Below are 16,878 nucleotides of genomic sequence, written 5' to 3' on the forward strand. Positions count from 1 at the left end.
TCAAGCTTTATATCTACTTAAATTTAGGTTGCAAGGGTATTTTTTGGGAAGAAAAAAAAAATCGGTCCAAACAGAGGAAGTTCCTTAAATAGTAGTATAAACAAGTCAGAATTCTAGTCCCTAGTGTTAGCGTATTTTATGGGTTGTGCGCTTTAATTTTCTTTACCTTCTTATTATCTTAAAAGACTTTAATCTTGTAAAAGTCTTTGGCCAATAAGATGGAAAATTAAGGTCTCGTGTTTCATGAGAAAATTAAGGTCTTGTGGGTCACTTGTCAAAGACATGGAAAATGTTATCAGTGGAAATGTTGTCACTTGTCAAAGGCATAGAAAATTAATCTCTTTTTTATTAGTCCCTAGTGTTAGCGTATTTTATGGGTTGTGCGTTTTAATTTTAAAAATTGATATATCTACAACATTTTTACAACAAATTCTAAGTGGCAAGTTGTTACTAGTTGTTATTGTTGGGGCAAAGTAATCTTAGCGTTTGTTTGAAATTTGAAACAATAACAACTAACCACCTACGATTTGTTGTTAAAATATTGTTGATGTAGCATCTCTCTTTAATTTTCTTTACCTTCTCATTATCTTAAAAGACTTTAATCCTGTAAAAGTCTTTGGCCAATAAGATGGAAAATTAAGGTCTCATGTTTCATGAGAAAATTAAGGTCTTGTGGGTCACTTGTCAAAGACATGGAAAATGTTATCAGTGGAAATGTTGTCACTTGTCAAAGACATCATATAAAATTAATCTCTTTTTGATTAGTCCCTACTGTTAGCGTATTTTATGGGTTGTGTGCTTTAATTTTCTTTACCTTCTCATTACCTTAAAAGACTTTAATCCTGTAAAAGTCTTTGGTCAATAAGGTTGAAAATTAAGGACTCGTGTTTCATGAGAAAATTAAAGTTGTGTGGGTCACTTGTCAAAGACATGGAAAATGTCATCAGTGGAAATATGGTCACCTGTCAAAGACAGAAAATTAATATCTTTTTGATTACTTTTTTTTTTTTTTTTTTACTGGATGGATTACTCTATTTTTTTATTTATAAGAACTAGTTTTGAAAGTCGAAAAAAATCAGATTATCCGGCTCAGATGTAAAAAATTAAAAAATCCTTATAAACAAGTATCATAATAATTTCATATACCTTAGATCTAGATTCACTCGTATTGATACCTTTAGTGGATATATTTTTAATTTTTTATTACCATCAGCTTGTAAAAATAATATTTGAATTGGTCAGTTCTCATTTGCTACAGAAAAGAGTCAAAAGACTTGTCCATGTTTCTACCCAAAGTCCTCTTTTTAAAGTCATTGATCTGCTGCGAGATTCCTTCACCCTTTGGAAACGTATTTCACCATTACAAGAGTTTAACCAGCCTAAATTTTGGATTATAATGTGTTGACGTTTAACGTGAAAAGACATGGGAAGTCATGTTTTTCTGCGGGGTCCATCTATTATTATCTGCCCCAAATTTTGGACTATAGAATTGCTTGTTCAGACTACTGAGTCGTTGCAAATTGAACATGTAGCAAGCAATCATTAAATGCCTAGCAACCATCTTGTCTGGGTAGTAATGGTTAGCAGGGACTGTTTAATGTTATATATTTCTTTTTGCTCAAATCATTTTTATTTTTAACAAAAACAAAATTAATAATTACATGAAGAAAATTTTATTAAAAAATTATATGTATTACAAATTATATCCTCTAATTTTATTTCATTTTGTTTCTTTAATTTAAATAATTTTTTTTCATTTTCAATTTTTTTATTATTTAGTCATTTCATGTCCAATTTTAACTTTATTTATATTTTTCACTTTTCTAAGGATGTTGTTTTAATGGACTTGACAAATGGAGATTGGATGCCAAGAGTCTTGTAGTTGAATTGATTGACAACTCCTAATATTTTTAATACATCCAAAGTTCAAATCCCCTCACCCGAGTGACCATCTTTTGCTTATGTTAAGTAGATATATTAATTATTACCAAAATATTAAGTTGCTTATTAGTTGTTAAGATGTTTATTCCAAGTAAAAGTCTATTACCTAAGCTTTAATAAATTTAATATTCTATTACACCTAAAGTTCATATATTAAATATTAAAAAATAAAATAAAATAAAATTTAATACTTAGTTTTTGATCATCTATTATAGTTTTGTGTTTTAATGTAGTAAATTGCATGTTACATGTCGTGCTCAAGTTGTGACTGAAGATATATTGCAAGTAAAATTAAAGAGTTTTTGTCATGTGACTAACTAATTATTAAGATAGTTTTTTTTTTAGGGGAATTATTAAGATAGTTAATTTACTCATGACTCACTAATTATTATATGGTTTTGATAGTATTAGTAAAATCATTTTCTTTCTTTTACATAAAATTTTAATTTATGGCACAAGAATTCTACTAGTATACATAAAATTGAATAATACTAGAGAGAGAGAGAGAGTATTTAAGGGATAATAAAACAAATATGCAAGATGATCAATAAATAGTATATTAGACATTAAATAATTTAAATGAATATGTACATTTTATTCAAGATCTGGTGGGACGAGCAAAATCTGTCCCATCAATTTGCCTATTTTAGTGGGAAAATTTTGCGTAGAATTAATAGAACACAGAAAATGGATGCCGAGATTGTCAAAGTAATAGCTAAGAAAAGTCTAATTATTGGCTTTATCTCTTAAAATTAGTATAGGAGGATATATATATTACTACTGTTTTTTGAGCCTTTAATATGCTAGATTCCTTCAATCTTGAAGACGTGTGGTACGGAGGTATAAAATTGTGAAAAACGTTTCACCATGGCTTTTGTAATAATTGTTTGGAATTCCAAAGACTTGGAAAGTTAAGTGTTATATTCTTCCTTCTATTATGCAGTGTGAATTTTGGATTATAAAATAGTTTGTTTCAAATTGCGTTGCAAACTGAAGATGTAGGAATCATGTTTTATGGGTTCTGTATTCACCCAGCAATCATTTAATCAATTTATCATGTTCATGTGGCAATCATGTTATCAATTTATCATGCTTATGTAGCAAACATGTTATCATATAGCAATCGTGTTACACGGATCTCTATTTCTTTTCTTTTTGCTCAAATAATTTTTTTTAAAAGAAACTCATTTATAATTACATATATAGCCAAATTTACTCATTAGTATCCCACACAAGGATCAAGGATAGAGAAAGTGGAAAAAAATTATGAAATCATGAAAAATAGTCACCAAAGTATACACGATGTGTACAGTTAGAGACCATATCAATCAAGTAGTCATTAGTGTCATAAGTGGGTTTGCATATTCATAAAAGACTCAAAGCATTCATATTCGAGTGTTTAAAGAAATACACATTTTACACTCTAAAAACCTACTTTATCTATTTTACCATACCATTTTACAACTCACCACATCTCAGTTTTTATATTTACATACAACACATTAAAATAATATAATTTACTCCAACAAATAATAATAAACCATTTCACGAAAGTTTTGATACTACTTTTATGGAAAATAGAAAATGTTATCAAAACATTAATTGTTTTCTCTTTCTTTTCCCATAAAAACTTTCATAAAATAGTGCACTAAAAAATATCCTTAGATCATCCATTAACTTTTTCCTAATAAGATTTCCATTATTTATTGAAAATAAAAATAAAAACCTTTAGGGTTCATTTGGTTGGAGGCAGTAGCGGAGTCAGGATTTTAATTTAGGGTGGGCAAGATGAAAATAAAGAGCTGAAGACAAAATCAATTTCAATTTTTTTAATTAGTATAATTAAAAAAAATACTTAACTAATTAAAAAAAATTGATTAACATATAAAATATAATGTTAGTGTTAAGTTTTTTTTTTTTTTTCCCCCTCGTGTGTAACGTTAGATTTAGTATAAATGTTGTTGTACTTAAGATACTTCATAGGTGACTACAAGTATATTTTTCAAATAAGTAAAAGATTTTAAAAAAAATCAATATATAGTCATTATTATACGAAGTTAATGGAGCTTCTTACTGATCACCGGCCAAGAAAAGTGTATTAAAAGTGGAGCCAAGAGTGACAGCCCCGTAGCACAATTACATGCAGAGTTGAAGACCATAAGCTTAGAGCAAACAGAAACATATATAAAGCAAGACTAAATCTAAAAGAAAGATATATATATATATATATATATATATATATTAAGGGGGTGGGGTTTGGGTGAGGTCAGGGGGGGCAATTGCCCCCTCTCGACCCCCCCTAGCTCCGCCCCTGGTTGGAGGGGTGGAAAAGTGAAAGGATAGAAAATATTTTAATTTCTCTCATTTTTGTTTGGTTGGAAGTAGAAAAGTGGAAGGATGGAAAAAGTGAGTTTGTATAAATTTACTCTTGCACCCTTGTTAAAAAATGATAGCCAATTAAAACAAAAAGTAATCACCCAATTTATTAAAAAATAAAAATCATGTCTTGTTAAATAAAATAAAAAAGGCAATGTCTAGGAAAAAAAAAAAAGAATTGGACGAATTGCCCTTGTGCAAGTACACATGGGCATTTTTGTCCATCAAGCAACCTCATTTTCTCTCTTTAATTTTCTCTTCATTTTGGAGAAAAAACTTTTTTGTAGGCTCAAGAAGAAAACACTCAAACTTCACGATTTACTTTCCTTCCTCTTCACCCAACCAAATACACTTCAAAAAGGTTTTTCTTTCCATTTTCTCTTCAAAGTTTTCCATCTATCCTATTTCACCTCTACATAAACACCCCATAAAACGTGTATATAAAGTGAAAAGTGTTCACTCTAAAAAAAATAAATAAAAAGGAAAAAGTGTTGAAGTAAAGTCTTTTACAGTTTACTATTTTAAATTTTCAAAGAATATACTGGCAGTGAAGCAATTAGAAAACAAGAACAAGTAGCAGTCTTGTTGACGGGAGCGGTAAGAAAAGTTGATGCCCCTCACAAGTCATGCCTTGGCAGCTTTAATTAATGTTCGGTGAATTTGGGAAGAGTTCATTGATGGCAAGACATTTTCAAGACGACACTGTCCCCCTCCCTTACAAAGCCTCATTTTGCTTTGTTTTGTTTTTTTGTTTAACATTTGGACCAAAAGGTAAATTTGCTGGAATGACCAAAATAATATGGAATTTCCAAAATCAATTGATATAATCTACTTTCTCAAAAAAAAATGATATAATCTATTACTTTCACTGTGATGGAATAGTGGAGTTGTTTGTAACTTTGTACCGGTTTTGTGACCTGTACAACAAAGTCTAGCCATAGTGACATGTAGAATGTCTTTAAAATAATGCATATAGAACGGGAAAAAAAAAATATTTGCACCTTTCAATGGGCCATGGCTAATCTTTGAATATCCATAGCTGACCCAAAATTTTAAGATTAAGGTGTGGTTGTGATTAAAATATTTTTTGCTAAAAGAAGATGAATTCTTTCTAATATTAGTGTTTTTATTTGCCAAAAATGTTATAACATGGTAGCATATCATACTCTTCTTCGTTATGAAAACTAGGGTTCAAATCCTACCTCTCTCATATTTGTAACTATTAAATTATTAAAAAAAGAAATTTCTTTATTTGTGTTCACTCCATCACTTAAGTTCTTAGATGAAAATAACTCAATTGGCGCTTCCTCTTCACATAATGTCTGGATGGAAGCTGAGGTTGTGTTCCATGGCATTGTACCCCCATGCGTAACATTTTATTCCTTCTTAGCACTGGAAGGACTATCTCTATGTAGCCAAAATTAATGACTGGCTTATGAGATCTTGATATTCTGCTGAAAAATGAAGGTTAATTGGCTAATATTTTATAAATATTGCGAATATATAGCAATGGGAGAGCATTTTGTTCAAGTTTAATGATTCCAAAAGATATATAAGAACAATTGGATCTATTGTTTTTATTATTTATTAATGAAATTGGATCTATTGTTGTTTCAAACATAATGGCTGCTACCCCTATACTCACTCTTATAAAGCGAGTAGCATGCTTGGTTGTGCTAGATTTTATTTATTTATTATTAATATTTTATTTTTTGGAAATATGGTAGTGTAAGTGTAGGTTAGATATAGTTGCGGTAACTTACTGCCTGAATAGATTTTATGGAATATTGCCATGTGAAGAAATTTGGTTTTGTTTTCTTGTGGGAGTAATAACATGTAAAATACTAATGTATTGGTATAATTGTTGTTTACTTTCTAGGAACTCTTGTACAATATTTTAAGAATCATTGTAAAAATTTATTTTCTAAGTACTAGCCTTGAATTTTATTATTGAGTTTTCTCTGTTTTCTTAAATTATTAACGATGTATATTAATCATCTACTATTTTGCATTAGAACATGAACATGATTCTCTGTAAGAGACCATAACTCATGGTTGACGGAATTGTATTTCCAAAGTGAAGTAAACTGACTCAAGTTTTGTGGTATGTTGGAAAATGTACATGGTATCTTGTTTGAAGTATCTAATCGCATTATGGATGAGTACTCTTGTAATGAATGTTTTTTTTTTTTTTTTTTTGTTTTTGAAGAATGTACTAATGCAATCGGCAAGAGAGGAGGAAGCCTATAAGCACAAGAAGTAAACTAAAGAGGCAATAGAACTATAGAAGAGGTGCAAGAGTACATAACTCATGGTTATGCTCACTATACTGATGAGAACACATTGCTTCTGGCAGTGATTAAAATATAGGCCTTCTTCGTTGTTTGTATTCAAAATAAAAACCCGATGGTGCATGCTCATTCCTTTTTCCTTATTAGCTTAAAGTGACATAGTAATGGAATTTTACGTTTTTATTTCCTCTATTCTTCAAATAATTTTTCATTTTTAGTTGTGAGCATGAAATTTGCTGATAAAATCAGTTGACTAATACCATTTTATTCTAGTGTTCTTTTAAGATTTTGACTATGTTGTAGACTATCTGGAGATGTTTAAGAGTCGTAAGCATGTGGTACAAATTCGTAGCGAGGAAATCTTTTCATGCTGAAGGGAATGACATCCGAAACCTTCCAAGGATGTTCCCTTTCAAAGAAAAACCAATCCAAAAGAAGAAAGAACTCTGTTAATAACTTCCCTATAGAGAACCACATCCATTTCCACATTGGTCTCTGTGGCAAAAGCAATTTGTAAATCCAATTTAGTCCAAAAGTAATAGCTAAAGTCCCTTAGAACACCTTTATAATTTGTCCCAAATAGCTAACAAATGAACAGTTTCAAGACATTTGTTGAATACTGCCCATTAACAAACCAATTTCAGCCAATTTTAAATTCATTTCTTTTCCTCACTGACACTCTCTACCTCAATTAGACCAAAATCTCTCTCTCTCTCTCTCTCCTTTGAATAAAACCTCCATCCTTTGTCATTACCATCACCGGTGGCTTTACTGATTCTGTTGGCAGATGGGCAACGCTCTGTTCATCTTAATTTACTGATTTTGATTGAAAATTTGTTGATTTTGTTGTGAAGGTTTACTGAGTTTATTGATTTGGTAGAAGAGTATACTGATTTTATAGATTTGGTGGATGAGTTTGACAGTGAATTCAGTGTTCAAAGGCCTGGGTTTTCAATGGCAGGAGATTGCTTGGTTGTGTGAGTGTGCGGTGGTGTTATGAGCGGCCGTGAAATAGGATGGGAAAGCGAGGAAAAAAAATAATATTTTCATTAGAGTAAAAAAACAAATATTGAGGTTGATGTAGGTATGTGATTGTTAAAATAGAAAAAGTAGAGTTTTTAGAGTTCGTTTAGTTAAAATTGTGTAGACTCTAATGTGAATTCTCCGAAGCCCCAATTAAAATTAATACAATATAAGCTCCCAAATATTAGTTAGCTTTTAGTAACATTCCAAACATTGGAATTCTATATTTCTAAAGAACTCAACAGCCATAACATATCTCTACTCTATGCCGTTGCCATTATATATAGACTCAAATTAGTACACGCAAGAAATGTAGAAGTCATTGCTACTACAATCAAACATTGAACTTAAGGAGAAGCTTGTATGAAAAAATAAAGATGTCAAGAGTTCATTATGGTCAAGATTGTCACTTTAAGAACTGACAAAAGGCAAGGAGCAGTTCCGTTGGACCTGACCTTGAGATCCATCCAAAACATTATTCCCTGGTATCTTCGTCATTGCCCAAGCAAAGTCCAGTCTAGCGGTTGATCTGTCATCTGAAGCATAAGCCCTTACCAGTCTTGCGGTCTTCTCATTAGCCAGCTACTGCTGATTAGCAAAAAGGAGTCCTCTCCCCTTTTTAATGATTGGCTGTGAATTCATGCAGACTCACTCATTTCCAATGATTCCATGAGTTGAGAAGAAGGCTGACTGGTGGATCTATTACTGTCTTGGCACCTTATTCTCGTCTCAGTGAGGAAATCAAAAGCTGTGGTTGGGTCAGGCTGCCCTGTCCCCTTGAAGTTAGAGAGGTGTTTCTATATGAACTTACAGCCAATCTTCCCAATGTTGTGTGCATCTTCAGATGATCAAGAAACATGCAACCAAAAAACATTTCAAACCTTTTTCAACTGTATAAAACAAGTTTGTAGAATGAGAAAAGGCCTAGCTAGTAAGTACCTAGAAGACTGACTGTTGCTCTTTCATCAAAACCTCTTCAGGGCAAAAAGGTGAAGTGCCTTTGTTATATTACCACCCAGTCATGGAATCTCCATCAGTCCATTGAAATATGAATGAGTTCTGTCCCTCGAGCCTGTTAACACTAGATAGAAAGGGCCACCAGCCTGAGATGTTAAGTATAATAGTTTACATCAGAGAATTCCAATATATATATATATATATATAAGAAAACAGACAAAAGCACAAAATAACTATGCTCAGCTTGGTGGAGGTAAAGGATTTGTAATTAGTTGACTGCAATAAGTTGAGTCTCTTGATTTCCTAGGCTAAAAAAAGGAAAAAGGAATATCAAATTTGTTTGTTTATCTTTTCTCCTTCATTGCTCTCTATAACAAATAAAAAAAAGGGACACAAAGAAACTGGCATAATGTGGAGAGGGAAGGATAAATTGGGAACAAAAGATATAATGGAAGCGCAAAAGAAGAAGAAGGTATATATAAGTAATGAGGGAGATAAAGAGAGAGGAATGGATTGTAGACAATGTTTTAAATTCCATTCCATTCCAACTGGTATATTCCATTCTGGTCTATAAACTAGCATATTAAACCCTCTATTCTGTCTCGGTCAAAATTCTAACATTTCAGGTGGAATATGCATTCCTTAACAAAATTGCTTTTGTGGCTTTCTCATAAATTTTTTTTTTTTAAATCCCACTTTTAGGAGATTTTATGAACTTTTTTAGTTAGTTTAATTATGTATGAGAATTTTTTTTTTTTCAAGAAAGAAAAAAATAAATACGTGTATGTAAATGTATGAGATTTGATTACGTAAGAGATATTTATGAGCCTCTTGTTGTTTAATTAAGCATTATATTTTCTGCATTTTTTTATTTTTTATTTTATATGTTTTATAAGTTTCAAACTTCAAGGTATTCAATTATTCTCATTTGTTTCAGTGACCAAAGCTTAAGTGGTCTATTGAGGTATATGTACAAACACTCAAAGACGCAGCTGTTTTGAACCTTTGATTAACTATGGACAGAGAGTACCAGCAACTAAGCATAAATTATTTCAATATCTGGAGCAAGAAAAATAAATGATCATTGAAAGGGAACTACTAAATCAGGATATTTACTTAATATAAGAATACAAAGAACAAACATAAGAAATGAAAACTATATAAGAATACAAAGAACAAACATAAGAAATGAAAACTATGTATGTGGGGGGGGGGGGGGGGGGGGGGGGGCGGAGAAGATAAATTATGGACACATACGCAGTTTAGGCATTGCTAAAAGACAGAAGTCGCTATTTCAAAACAAATCAAAACTGTAAAAGAATTAATAGAGAAAAACTTCAATTTACACTTAAAAGAAAAGATAATGATAAAATCTCTAAGCAGAGCTACAAACTAAAAAGTTTTCCTGGAACAAACCATCTTCACGACACATAAAAAAGATAAGTGATTTAATTTCACTAAATAGTTACCAGAGTCAAGGATATGTAGTCATACCAGTTCCTACGATAGGGAAAATATTCTGTGAGCTACTGATAAATGGAATCAATACATAGTCTGCATATCCAAAACTAAGTCCCAATCTCTAAAATGGGTTTTTTGACAACAGTCATGCATCTTAAAATTTTTGGAAATTTGAGTTTGCACCATACAAGCTCTCTATCAGACAACCAGAGGTAGCAGAAATGACACTTTTGACGGCATCAGCAATTCAGCAGCACTCCTAACCTCCAAATTTGAAGAAATTAGATTCTCAAGTAACAAATGAAGAGATGAATGAAGACGTCCATAACAAGAAAAATCTCCTCGTAGGCATAAACTAAATATGCCTATTCCTTGAACTATAACCAATTTAAGGAAACATAACTATAATCAGTACCACCTAAAGCCATTAAGGAGAGCCTGATAAGTGGAGAAACCAACCTTTTTCTTCTATTTTGGATTTACTTGATTTATGTAATTTTTGTATTTGATTTGTACACCCTTGTATACTTCCTGTGTACTTGGGTGTCTCTCTCTTTTTGATATCAATAAATCCTTATTACTTATCAAAAAAAAATTAAGGAGAGCCTGATAAATTGAAGCAAGATTCACTAAATGAAATAAGGTGAAGGAAAATGTAAATTCAAGTCGTAGTATAGCAGTGTCACAGAAGAAGTGTAACCTGTCGAATGAAGATGATGGGTTAGATTCAGGTGAATGGATCCCAACTATAGCATTGTTAAATGTGCATAACTAGGGGTCTTCATCAAACTGCATAAACTGTACAAATCACAAAAACTACACCAAAACCTCCCGCAAAATGACATAACCACATCGCACAGCACCGCAAGTAATAGTGTACCACACACACTGCACCGCATGATGCAGTGTAGTTTACAGTTTTATAATAAGAAAACCGCACCGCACCACACCTTCTATATATATATATATATATTAATATATATTTTTTAATATTAAATATATTATTAATAGTTTAATAACCCTAGTTTTCAAAAAAAAAAAAAAAATTGATAACCCTAGCAAGTGTTGATTAAGAAAACTAGCCCAAAATAAAGAAAAACAAACTCAGTAGTTTAAAACTTGATCCAAAACAAAGGGAAAATATTGGGCTGGGCAGGAAAAGCCCAAAATTTGGAAAATATACCGGCTTCAAACCGTTCAAATTGCATCTTATACACCATATCGCATATGTGACCGTGAAATGAGGTGCAGTACGGTTATGCTTTTGGCTAAATTCTAAACTGCACCACATCACACATGTGATCGTAAAAATGAGGTGTAGTGCGGTTATGATTTTGGCTAAACTGCACCGGCAAGTGCAGTGCTAAAAATGACCCAAAACTACACCGCACCGGGAACACGCTATGCATAACAAAAAGCATACCAAAAACTTCAGCTGGCATGGAAAGTGTAATTGAATTTTGATGGCAATAAAGCATAATGGCATTTGATTAAAAGCTACCCCTATGAGCAACTTTTGAATTCTAATTGCTGATCAAAGCAATAAAGAAAATTATAGACAAATAAATTTCTTTGTTTCGAGACACAAAATTGTAGACTTTCCTAGTTCTGAAGTTCAAACTCAAAATGAATCAACTAACGTGTCTTTCAGATGATGAATCAACTTACATTCAAAATTATAATTCTATATTTCTAATGAGGTCATTATGGTCAAGAATGTCACTTAGAAACTAACCAAAAGCAAGGAGTGGTTCCGTTGGACCTTACCTTGAGATTGAGTAAGAACATTAAGCCCTGACATCTTCATCTTCATCTGAACATTAAGCCCTTAGCAGTCTCACGGTCTTCAACTTTGCCATCAATTGCTGATCGGCAAAAAGGAGTCCTCTCCACTTTTACAAGCTCTGATAGTAGTGAGTGTCAAAACCAATGCCTGAAACAAATTAAATCAAAACCCAACCTAATCAACAACAAAACAAAACACCCATTATATAGAAACCAAAAGAAATAAAAGAAAAAGCAAAAAACTCGTTGGATCATGTGATACCCACCATTTTCTTTGCTTCTACTTGTGTCACTGGTCAACTACAACAGAATCGATCAACTTTATTTGCAGATGAAACCGCCTCATTTGCTTTGGACTTGAAAAGGGGAGAGAGCATCGATCAAGGCAAAGGCATTTGTTCTTCCATAAATTTCAGCCAAAATCATCAAACACGGATTCAACACAACTCAACCACCCAGCACCAAAGATCCACCATAGATTCTAGAGAAAACCCAATCCAATCAACCCTCTTCTAACTTGGATCTCCTTTGTGCTTCTCTCTCTCTTTTAGATCTAGACCTGTCAGTCTACCTAGTCACTATCGATTTGGGTTTTCAGTCATGGGCTTAGATAGTGAGAGAGAGGAGAGATAAAGGAGATAGAAAGATGATCAGATTGAGAGAGAACGAGTCAAACATCGAGGAAAGAAGAGATCGAGTGTGGAGCCGCTGCCAATGGTGGTGGTGGCACAATCTATGGCTCGGCTTGTCCAATCACAATGCACAACGAGAGAGAGAGAGAGAAGGTGTTTTGATTTGGGTTTTGGGGATTCAAAGGGTTTTTTTTATTAAGTAAAATATTAGGTTGATTTTTGTCTCCACCGAAATTAGAGATCAGTAGATTTGATATTTGTGATGTTATTTTTTATTTTTAAAAAAAAATTAATTAAAATTGAGAAAGTAATTTTTTTAATTTTTTTTTCAATTAAAATGTTGATGTGTTATTAGACGTGTCAAACTAACCAATCACTATGGATTTAGGTTTTTAGTTATGGGCTTAGAGAGTGAGAAGAGAGGAGAGAGAAAGATGATGAAATTGAGAGAGAACGAGTCAGACATTTAAGGCAAGAAGAGATCGAGTGCAAAGCCATTGCCAATGGTGGTGGTGGCGCTATCTATGGCTCAACTTGTCCAATCACAATGCACAGAGAGGGGGAGAGAGAGAGAGAGAGTTTTGATTTGGGTTTTGGGGATTCAAATTGTTTTTTATTAAGTACAATAGTAGGTTGATTTTTTGTCTACCGAAATTAGAGATTGGTAGATTTGATATTTGTGATGTTATTTTTTATCTTTTTATTTTTTAAATTAAAATTCGGAAAGTAATTTTTTTAATTTTTTATTCAATTCAAATGTTGATGTGTTATTTTTAAATATTTATTGAATAAATTTATTATTTATTTATTAGTCATGTCATTATCTAACATGCTATATGTGCATTCCATGTATTACGAAGGCACTTTTCGTTAGTGAATAACAGTAAAGACTAAATTAAAAATGATTTCTAAAATTTAGGAATCAAGATAAAAACTCAAAAAAATATATATGAGAACTAGAGTGCAAATAGGCCCAAAATGTAAGAATAAGTACGTAGTTTTTGCCTTCTTAATTGTCAAAAATACAAAATTCTTGTAATTGTTAAATGTCACTTCTGGGTTTGTTTGGTTAGAGGAATAGAAAAGTAGGAGGATAGAAAATTGTGGAAAGATAAAAAGTGGGAGGATAGAAAAGATTTTATTTTCTCTCCTATTTGTTTGGTTGAGAGTGAAAAAATGAAAAGATGGAAAAAATGAGTTTGAATAAATTTACTCATATACTTTTATTAAATAATGATGTCTAATTAAAACAAAAAGTGACAAATAACAAAAAAAAAAAAAAAAAAAAAAAGCAATCACCCAAATTTATTAAAAAAAATAAAAATCATGTCCCAAAAAGAAATCACGTCTAGTTTTTTTTTTTAAAAAAAAAAATATATATATATATATATATATGTATCACACCCAAACCCTAGAAAATCAAAAAGAAAAAAAAAAGAATAGGAAAAAAAAAAAGGATGCCCAACGCCCAGGCCTAGAAAATCAAAAGAAAAAAAAAAAGGCAACATGGGAGAAAAAAAATAAATAAATAAAGGCAAATTGAAGAAGCTCATGTGCACATGCATATGGGCATTTTTGTCAATTATGAAAAAATTTATCTCCATTCAGTTTTCTCTTCATTTTTTAGAAAAAATTTTGGAAGGCCTAAAGAGAAAACACCTGAGCCCCACTATTTATTTTCCTTCCTCCTCACCCAACCAAATACATTCCAAAAATATACTACTGCTATATAACATGAATCACCAATTTTTTTAAAAAAATTATTAAACATTCATTTATGAAAAATTCTAGAATAACAAATTATTTTATAAACTTCTGATTTGGTGAGTAATTATTAGTAAGTAAAAAAGTAATGTTAATAGTGAACCCAATTAAGAACAAATAATAATTAGTCACATTAGCAAATTATAATCATAATTTCTGCACAAATACGGCAGCAATATTAGTGATGATGCATAGTAATTTTTCAGTGCCTACTGCTTACCTGTGGCCATGAAGCTTGTTCAACATCACTATGATACCATCAGGTCCATTCACTAGGGTGTTCAGTAGCGGAGTCAGGATTTTAATTTAGGGGGGGCAAGATGAAAATAAAGAGCTGAAGACAAAATCAATTTCAATTTTTTTAATTAGTATAATTAAAAAAAATACTTAACTAATTAAAAAAAATTGATTAACATATAAAATATAATGTTAGTGTTAAGTTTTTTTTTTTTTCCCCCCTCGTGTGTAACGTTAGATTTAGTATAAATGTTGTTGTACTTAAGATACTTCATAGGTGACTACAAGTATATTTTTCAAATAAGTAAAAGATTTTAAAAAAAATCAATATATAGTCATTATTATACGAAGTTAATGGAGCTTCTTACTGATCACCGGCCAAGAAAAGTGTATTAAAAGTGGAGCCAAGAGTGACAGCCCCGTAGCACAATTACATGCAGAGTTGAAGACCATAAGCTTAGAGCAAACAGAAACATATATAAAGCAAGACTAAATCTAAAAGAAAGATATATATATATATATATATATTAAGGGGGTGGGGTTTGGGTGAGGTCAGGGGGGGCAATTGCCCCCTCTCGACCCCCCCTAGCTCCGCCCCTGAGGGTGTTCGTATTGATAACAACGATTATGAGTGATAGTAGTAGGAAAAGTAAAGAAAGGCCCCTCAATGAAAGTATCACAATCTGAGATTTTGGTAGTGCCACCTTCATCAATTAAAGCCTAGCTAAGCTAACACCTCGCTAATTTATGCTGTCTGTAAAATTGAGACAATCTATAGCTATTTATAATATACCCAGTTATTGGTTGTTCCGTCGACTTCTGCCTTATTAGCTGTAATTGACCTTTGATATATATCAAAGCCCCTCTAGTATATAAGTAGAAAACATTGAGAAAGACAAATTCCCAGTGCCAAAGCCGGCACTCCATATGATCCAATTGAAATCAATGTTAAAAAAACAGTTCTATCTCCAAGTTTGTGGCTCATTTTCTCTCCAAATATTCATGCTTTTACTGCTATATTGGTTACATCATTTTGGATAATGTCATCCACTTGCATTCTGTTCGATTTTCCTATTTGGAACATCTGTTGGACTGTTAAAATTGTAGGGAATTAACCTGAAATTCCCAATCTTTGAGAAACAAAAATAGAGAAAACACACGCCAAAGAAAAACAATCACACGCACAAGACAATATTTACGTGGTTCGGCAATTTGCCTACGTCTACGGAGTTGCATGGATTTCACTATTATTAGGGAAAAAATACAAAGTGCGGCAATAAAGTTTTTTCTCTCTCAAAAACTACAATCACAAAACCCTAATCACCAAAATTGCATTTTCTATATCATGTGCATAGGATTCATAATGGGCTACAAAACGGGTCAAAAATTTTGGCCTATCGGCCCAAGCCTCTACTCCATAGACTAAGCCTCAGAAAATCTCCCATTAAAAACCATGCAACATTATTTTGGGTCGGGTCGGTTCTTCAACCAAATCAAATACAATTAGGCTCCACAAAGCCCAACAAAAATTAGAAAGTGCTATTTTAAGAATTGAGACAAAATGTTCAATTAGAACAGTCATAGCAACGTGTATTATTGACTTTCAGCATTGATACGTATCTGCAAGGTAGCTGACAAAAAAATAGCTTTCAAATTTTTTCCACAGGTCAACTCAACATTAGAGTAACCGTCAAAAGGGTGCATGCAAGCCTAGGACTAGGAGAGATCAATCGGAACTGGACAGCCAACTAGCCAAGCAACCTATCTGCTGAATAGACAATGCCTCACATAATAAGCTCATGTAACTAGAGATGTGCATACAACCCGCCAACCAAGGAAATCAATTCGACCTAATTAACCCAACCCAATCCAACCAATGCTTTGGGTTGGTTTTTGTAGCTTGGCAATTAGATTTTTATATTAAGCCTTAGGTGGGATTAAGTTTAGTTTGATAGTTTTTTCAACCCACTGACCCATCCAACGCATCTAATGAGTATGTTGAGGTTGGGATTTTCTTAAATCGTTAGGGTTGAGTTAGATTGAAAAAAAACTCCCATCGGGCTCTTTTTTCTGATTCAGCCAAGCCTAGGTCCAATTATAGATACTGAAACTGAGGCCTACTAGAGCTAATATAGAGATGCTAAGAGAACAGAGAGTTGGGCTTGGTCCCACCGCAACCAAATGAGGACTTTTTACTGGTCCAATCTGTGCATAAGCAAGCAATCCAACAACCCACAAATATACGCAAGAACATAGTATAACATCAAATTATAAAGCAAAAGTACTTGGCAAATGTTATTTATATCTAGCCATAGAACTGTTACAAATTTCCTTCAAAAAGGGCCGAATCACAAGGCCTAGGGCCTAACTCTCACAATCTTTTATAATGGGCTTAGAGCTCTATAAAACTT

At 32.4% G+C, this 16,878-nt stretch overlaps 2 protein-coding genes and 1 long non-coding RNA gene across 30 annotated transcripts in view; 1 reads left to right on the forward strand and 2 right to left on the reverse strand.

Moving 5' to 3' along the window:
- Positions 1 to 16,878, reverse strand: part of LOC126720924 (receptor-like protein 6) — a 224,904-nt gene that overhangs the window by 73,225 nt on the left and 134,801 nt on the right. For 10 of the 26 annotated variants that reach the window (XM_050423836.1, XM_050423834.1, XM_050423835.1 and 7 more), the window contains one exon: positions 8,571 to 8,734. The exons of 13 other annotated variants lie outside the window; for them this stretch is intronic. The gene's annotated coding sequence lies outside the window, so the exon portion shown is untranslated. Of the gene's footprint in view, positions 1 to 7,884; positions 8,470 to 8,570; positions 8,735 to 11,816; positions 11,983 to 12,100; positions 12,643 to 16,878 lie in introns of those variants that run through there. 3 more of the 26 variants (XR_007653732.1, XM_050423809.1, XM_050423804.1) reach the window with 3 other exon arrangements.
- LOC126720923 (receptor-like protein 6) overlaps positions 1 to 16,878 on the reverse strand; it is a 142,619-nt gene that overhangs the window by 59,092 nt on the left and 66,649 nt on the right. The window lies entirely within an intron of this gene.
- LOC126720934 (uncharacterized) overlaps positions 1 to 16,878 on the forward strand; it is a 159,688-nt gene that overhangs the window by 9,585 nt on the left and 133,225 nt on the right. The window lies entirely within an intron of this gene.

Source organism: Quercus robur, chromosome 4, assembly GCF_932294415.1.
Source record: "Quercus robur chromosome 4, dhQueRobu3.1, whole genome shotgun sequence".
NCBI lineage: Eukaryota > Viridiplantae > Streptophyta > Magnoliopsida > Fagales > Fagaceae > Quercus > Quercus robur.